Below are 8,094 nucleotides of genomic sequence, written 5' to 3' on the forward strand. Positions count from 1 at the left end.
CAAAGTTCACAGATTAAACTTTTTTCCTGAAAAAGACAATAAGCTGTTTCAGGATAGACTGAATAATAAAATTTTAGGCAAGAATACCTGAGGTAAAGAGAGAAAGGAAAACAGTCATAAGAAGTGCCTGGGCTTAGAATCCAGTGAGTTAGGTGAGGAGGGGAGTTTAGGTCAGACTTAGGGTGATCCTACCCCCTCTATGTGATTGAGGTTAAATAACTATTTTGAAAGGCAGGAAATTGAAGGAAGGGTGAAATGATGAGTTGAGATTGCTCTTATATTGTTGAATTTACATGTAAAAATGTAGTTACACCGAACAATAAGGAGGGAATTTACATCTGATTAGGGTCCTTGCTGCCCAAGGACAGAAAAAAATCAGACAGGCACAATGACATTTTCTTAATATTAAAACCCAGACAGACATTTTTCCTTCTACATATTCCCATTCAGACAATTTTTGGGGCCTTGAATTCTTTCAGTAATTAGGGTGTAATTCTCTTCTTGTGGAACTTTTTCTGAGTGATAGGGGGCATTAATTTAGCCCTGCCTGTCAACTTGGCTGGGACAGCATCTGCCAAAAGATTGTTGACTGTGAAGTCACTATTTGAGGTGCACAGCTGGTAGTCTGGGAGTGACAAGCCCCAGGAAAGGATTTAAGCAAACAAAACCAAAGAGTCAGGAGGTCTGTAAAGGACAAAAATCATAACTCATGAACCTAAGTCAGGATCAGAATACTTTCATAAGACCATAGATTACAGTACAATACAGATTCATTAATGACAACCACATTAAATTGAGTAGTAACCAAAACCTCAAGAATGGTATAAACAAATACACTGGATGATCATTTTAGAACAGCACATGTCCAAAAGGTGATTTGCAATAAATTTCTGTTTTAACTTTATCCAAGATCAAAATAAACAAAAACTTCCAGCTGAAGACTGGATTTCCTTTTTTTTCCAATTTTTTTAAAATAGGCTAAAGGTTACCTACCCTATGACATAACTAGTCACGCTGAAATTTCTTTTCCTAGAAAAACTTGTGATAAATCATATCCTGATGTTACCATTCTTTAAAAAAAAGCCAAGACTAAATACTTGATTGCTGTTAAGTATTTAGAGGATGGTAGATCCAATGACTCTTTCTTATAGATTAATGAGCACCTGGCATGATTACAGTAATTTGCTATAAAGAGCTAACGGAGACATAAAAGGACATGTTCCCCTGTGTATTTAGATGTCTGGTCCAAGGCAGAGGTCATAAAGACAATCCTTTTCAATGAGCCAGATTCCAGGTCTTCCAGGTGAGGCACTTTTTTTTTCTTTTTAAGGCAAACGGGGTTAAGTGGTTTGCCTAAGGCCACACAGCTAGGTAAATTATTAAATGTCCGAGAACGGATTTGAACCCAGGTACTCCTGACTCCAGGGCCAGTGCTTTATCCACTGCGCCACCTAGCTGCCCCTGGGTGAGGCACTTTTAATGGAATCCTGTTGATGTAGAGAATTAGGAATATAGGAAATTTTGTTTTCAGAAACAAATTTTGTCATCTTTTATGCTGTTAAATTTTGTTAAAGTGTAAAATGGTATCTGCTCCTGAGATATAAATTGACTCCTATTGTTCCATTGTTAAATGTAAAATTTGTAGCATCTCCTCATTCCCAAACCCCTAGCTTCCAACCTTTTCACCTGGTTTTGGTCATATAAGGAGAGAGGAATTTCACCTTTGCCCTCAGCACCCAGATAATGGAAAAGACTATAAAAACCTGGCCTAAAACTCCCTCATGGCCTAGTCAGCTCTCCCTGGCTCTCTGTTTTTCTCTCTCCTTTTTCCCTCTCTGTCTCCCAAACAACTTCGCCTAGCATTTTATTATTCACTTTTGTCTTCAAAAGTGCCTGTCTCTTCTCCAGGATGGGAAAAAGGTTTTAATCTGTATACTTTGCAGCAATCTACAATAAATCCTGAGCAGTTTTATTCCCAAGGCCTATGTGAGTTCATTCACTTTTCATTAACCTTCTATCTTCATTTGGAGACCCCCAAATCTCATCCATAACGTTGTCTCAGCTAAAACTGATGGCCATTTCCTCAAAGGTCATTCCACCTGCACTATTAAACATCAAACTCCATAGCGCTAGTAGTTTCCTTGGCATATTGTTATCTTTTCATTTAATGTACCTGATGTCAGATAGATCAATTTAGCTATATACATATGTGTATATATTATAATATAGCAATTCCCTATAATAAGAGCTTCAGGTGACTTCAATTCTAAAGAAATCAGAGTGTACCATGCCATGATCATAACTAATTCTATCAATCACTGCACATGCACCTAAGAACTGTGCTGTAAATGAAATATAATGAACAAAATTTGGGATGTAAAAATACAATAATACTGAATCACATTTAGAGCTGGATTTTTTTAAAATAAAAGAATACAGTAAACCTGTTTAGGTATTAATGATACTTAATATAGATAGAAATATAAAACATTGCTTTCAGAATTCTTTCAAACCATTAGAACATCTCAGGTAACTTTAAAATTTCACAAGTGTTATTAATTCTAATTGTAACAAAACAGGAGTAGAACCAGATTTCCAAGTATTTTTTAGATTTCACTAAACATGATCTTTTTATTATTACATTATTCATAAGCCTAAAGCTCTATCAGTAACTCCAAACAACTTATATTTTCACAAAAGATAGCCAATTAACTGTACGTGCAACACCTCTAAACCTTTAATAAAAGTGAAGGGTAGGGGCAGCTAGGTGGTGCAGTAGATAGAGCACTGACGTTGGAATCAGGAATACCTGAGTTCAAATCCAGCCTCAGACACTTAATTTCCTAGCTGTGTGACGGAGGCCAAGTCACTTAATCCTATTGCCTTCAATAAAACTTTTAAAAAATTTAAAAAGTGAAGGGTAACTAAGGAAGTTGGTAACATAATTGATAAAAAAATGATAAATGTCAAAGAATAAGGGAAACTATTAACCTTCTTACTCATCTGTAACCTTACTAAAGGTTATATAATATTAAGTTGCCCAACTATTCTTCATAGTCTGTCACACTTATATAAAATTGTCTTGATTAGTTGTTTTTGCTTCCTAGACTTTTAAAAACATTTTGAGGACAGGATGAATCTTCCAACATCCTGACTATTATTTTTCCAAGAGAAATTAACCCCACCAGAAACCAAGAAAATTAGTATTACTTCAAACAAGAGCAATAATAACTGACTTATACAGGTACTTTACAATCACAAAGAGATGAAACACAAAGTCACCCAGTCCAGTTAACAAAAATTTCAAAGGGATATATTTTCTCCCACTTTATCTTATTAAAAAAAAAACAATTGTTAAGTTATTCTAGTTGCATATGTACATATCTTTCCTTTTATAAACTCATGATAGAAAACGCAAGTTTCACAAACTCTCTGGGTCAAAAGACCTTGAGAAATTGTTGACAATGTATTCTCTGGCCTTCAATTCACATAGAAAATCTTTGCAATCTGATGGAAAAGGACAAATCAATAGATGAAACCTCAAACAACACAATTTTAAATTCCCAAAAGTTTAGCTTGAATCTGTCCTTATACAAAAACTTTAGATTACCTTGTATGGAGAATACAGACATTATAATATACTACTTACAGTCTAAAACTTCACCCTAAAGAATACTCAAAGTCCCAGAGTCTCATTAATTAAAATAGGTTGGGGGGGGGCGGAGCCAAGATGGTGACAAGAGTGGATCTTGTCCTAGGTGCTCTCTCATAAATCTTTGAAACTATGGACTCTAACTAAATTTTCAAGAGACAGAACCCACAAAGGGACCCAATGAGGCAGTTCTCCTATTCAAGGTAACCTGGAAAAGAGCAGAAAGGCTCTGCTCCCCAGGATCGGAGAGGCGGCCTGCCAGAGGGGAGGTGCGCCAGAGCGAAAGAACTTCAGCCTCTCAGAGGCAGTCCTAAGGCGCTGGGAGCTGCAGCTCACAGCAGCACAGGAGTTTCCTGACCTGCTCCCGGGGAGCAGCAGGCACAAATTGGGGGAGCAGCTGGGGGGACATCTGCAAGAGCGAGCATGTGACGCCCAGCCCTCAGGGCACACAGCAAACTGCTTGGCTTCTGCATTCCAGATCCAGGAAACAGAAGCAGGCTGAGCTGGTAAGCAGGAGCCCCCAGGGCATGAACCCATTGAGCTGAGGGAGGGGAGAGAAGAGAGACTGCCCAGCTCTGTCCTCTGTCCCTGGAACAGGACTCTGGGGCTCTGAACACATTCAGATCCTGATCGTAGTCTAGGCCCCCCCATAGAACAACAGGGCCCCCCACATCAGCCCCATGGCGGGGGGGGGGGGGGAGTTTTTGGTCATTTACAGACCAGGAGGGAGGACAGAGCCTCACACACTGAGACCCTTGTGGTAGTGTCCCAAAAGCTCAGGAAGCACCCCCAAAACAGGCTTAGACTGGGAAAATGAGCAAGCAGAGAAACAAGAGAAACACCATTGAGAAATACATTATCTATGAACCCAAGAAGGATCAATATACTCAGTATGAAGATGAGGAAGCACAAACTTCTGCATCTAAAGACTCCAAGAAAAATAGAAATTAGGCTCAGGCTATGACAAAGCTCGAAAAAGACTTTGAAAATCAAATGAGGGAGTTAGAAAAAACTGGGAAAAGAAAGGAGAGAGATGCAGGAAAAACATGAAAATGAAGTCAGCAGCTTAGTCAAGGAAATCCAAAAAAATGCTGAAGAAAATAGCACGCTAAAAACCAGCTCAGGGCAAATGGATAAAACAGTTAAAAAGTTGTTGAGGAGAAGAATGCTTTAAAAAAAAATTGGCCAGATGAAAAAAGAGATAAGAAAACTCTCTGAGGAGAACAAATCCTTCAGACAAAGAATAGAATTCAGGGAGATTGATGAATTTACCAGAAATCAGGAATCAATACTTCAAAACCAAAAAAAAAGAAAAATTAGAAGAAAATGTGAAATATCTCATTGAAAAAAACAACTGATATGGAAAACAGACTTAGGAAAGATAATTTAAAAATTATTGGAATCCCTGAAAGTCATGATCAGGAAAAGAGCCTTGACATCATTTTCAAAGAAAGACTACAGGAAAATTGCCCTGATATCCTAGAAGCAGAGGGCAAAATAGAAATGGAGAGAATCCACCAATCCCCCAAAGAAAGAGATCCCAAAAAACCAACCCCTAGGAATATTATAGCCAAATTCCAGAACTCCCAAGTCAAAGAGAAAATATTACAAGCAGCCAGAAGGACACAGTTCAGACATCGTGGAGCTGCAGTCAGGATCACACAGGACTTAGCAGCAACTACATTGGAAGCTCATAGGGCTTGGAATATAATATACCAGAAGGCAAAAGAGCTTAGAATGCAGCCAAGAATGAACTACCCAGCAAGGCTGAATGTCCTCTTCCAGGGGAAAAAGATGGACTTTCAATGAACCAGGGGAATTTCAAATGTTCCTTTTGGAATGGCCAGAGCTGAACAGAAGGTTTGATCTTCAGATACAGGACACGGGTGAAGCATAGAGATTGGAGGAGAGGGGGAAAATATGAGGGACTTGATAATGATGAACTGCATGTATTTCTGCATAGAAAAATGATACTGATAATACTCATATGAACCTTCTCAGTTAATAGAGCAAGTAGAGGGAGCTTTTATAGTTGAAGCACAGGAGAAAGCTGAATTTGAAGATAAAATATGGTGTAAAAATGGAGTCAATAGAAAAAAAAAGGGAAATGTAATGGGAGAAAGAAAAAGGAGAGGGGAAATAGGTCAAGATATTTCATATAATAAGATTTTTCTTTATTACAATGAACTACTGCAACGATATGGAAGGGGGAAGGCAAGGGGGAATGAGGGAATCTTTGCTCTCATCAGAGGTGGCTGGGAGAGGAAACAGCATATATATACTCAATGGGGTATAGGCATCTGGAGTAAGAAGGAGAGAAGGGGGATGGGGGAAGGGGGGGGATGTGAGTGATGGACGCGAAGATAGATGATGGGGGAAGAGTGGTCAGATATAACACATTTTCCTTTTTACTTCTTGCAAAGGGCTAGGATTGGATGGCCTGTCTGGAACCATAGGGTCAGGTGGATGCTGGGCCTAAGGGGTGGTATGGGGGCTCAGGACCTCTTGGCCCCAGGACCATGGATCTGTCTGGTGCACCACTCAGCTACCCTACAGCAGAGTCAGAGTGAAAGGAGAGAGAAAAATATAGTACATGGTAGTGCAGAAATAAGAAAGGAGGGAGTTGCGATCAGCAATGGCAATGTTGGAAAAATATGGAAGTAACTTTTGCCATGGACTCATCATAAAGAATGTGACCCACCCACAACAGAGTTGTTGGTGTTGGAACAAAGACTCAGGCACATTTTTTATTACTATTATTTTGGGGAGGGTGCAGGGCAAATGGGGCTGGGTGGCCCACCTGGGGCCACATAGCAGGGTGATTGTTGGGTGTCTGAGGCTGGATTTGGACCCAGGTGCTCCTGGCTCAAGGGCCAATGCACTGTCCACCACCTAGCCACCCCTACTATTATTACTATTTTATTTTATTTTGGTTTCTTTTCTTTTTTTGTTTTTTGCAGGGCAGTGGGGTTTGGGTGGCTTGCATGTCACACGGCTGGGTTATTGTTGGGTGTATGAGGCTGGATGTGGGCTTGGGTGCTCATGACTCCAGGGCTGGTGCTCTGTCCACTGTGCCACCTGGCCATACCTACAATTATTACTATTATTTTTTTAATTTTAATTTTTTCTCTCCCCTTTACTTTATCGCTCAAGTGAGTCTATTTTTTGGGGGGAAGGGGGTATTTTGTTTGCTCTTAAACAAGAATATTTTATTAATGTGTAAAAAAATTGTACAAAATGAGAATAAATAAATATTAAAAAATTAAAATAGTTTGGACACATTGTTATCAATATTGGATTAACATTACAGTAAATTAAATTACAGATGAAAATATTTCACAAACATATTTATCCAAAACTTCCAAATATCACTTCCTCTTGTTTAAAGTAAGATTTTATACACAAACACCTATACATCAAATGTAAACCGCCATACTTAAGAGACAAGGTAGACTCAGGGTTTCTAAGCCAGAGAGAATTAGGAGCAGCTCATCTGATGATTGAGCTGAGCTTTTAAGGAGCCCATTAAATTAAGTAAACTTTTACAATCCAGATGGCATGAATTTCGGACTAGTTACACTTAATTAAAGGAATAAATAAAAGATACTATTCTGTCCTTTTGTTTTGCTGCTAACAAGGTGTGGCTTGCATTTATGAAGCTTCCTACAGATATTTATCTGGAACCCTTTCTCTAGTTAAATCTGATTTACTATCTTGATATATAAATTAATTGCAATTTCTTTGCAATTTCTAACTGAAGTCAAATTGTTTTTGCTATTAAAATTCTCTTGTAAGGAGCCAGGCCCCAAAATCTTAAAATGATTATATTCTAACTCAGATGGTAATCTGTTATTGCTTATTAATATTAAATTGATTTTAAAAAACAAATCCAAAAAATAAGTAACAAACATTTCAGAACTTTCATTTCATTTAGACTGAGTTGGAAATGAACTCAGTCTAAATGAACTCCATACAGGAACACATCCTAAACTATTTCAGATCTCAGTTGCACTCTCGTAGAAAGTTTTCATTACTATCTTTTAAATTATATACATGTACCCATATGCGTATATTTAGTCACAATTCTTGTTAGAACAAAGGATATACGTTGGTTCACTTGTGTAGTGAGATTTTAGGGGCTCTGAGCAGCCCACTAAACCCCAAGAAAAGTCTTCTCAGTTTTCCAAACCAGTGGAAAGGAGAGAAGGGTTGCAGAGAGATCTCTGATTTAAAATATATATACACATACATACAAATGCATATATTTATATTATTAATGAATCCTGCTAATTAAGATGGGATTAGAAAATAATTTTGGGTCAGTTATAATTTATTGGGGAACTTCATATTGTATAATAAGATTTTAAACAGTTAATCAGTAATTCAAAATCCTTGATATAGTTAAATGCATTTTAAGTTACCTTGTAAAAAGATCAAATCAG

The sequence above is a fragment of the Macrotis lagotis genome, chromosome 6 (assembly GCF_037893015.1).
Source record: "Macrotis lagotis isolate mMagLag1 chromosome 6, bilby.v1.9.chrom.fasta, whole genome shotgun sequence".
NCBI lineage: Eukaryota > Metazoa > Chordata > Mammalia > Peramelemorphia > Peramelidae > Macrotis > Macrotis lagotis.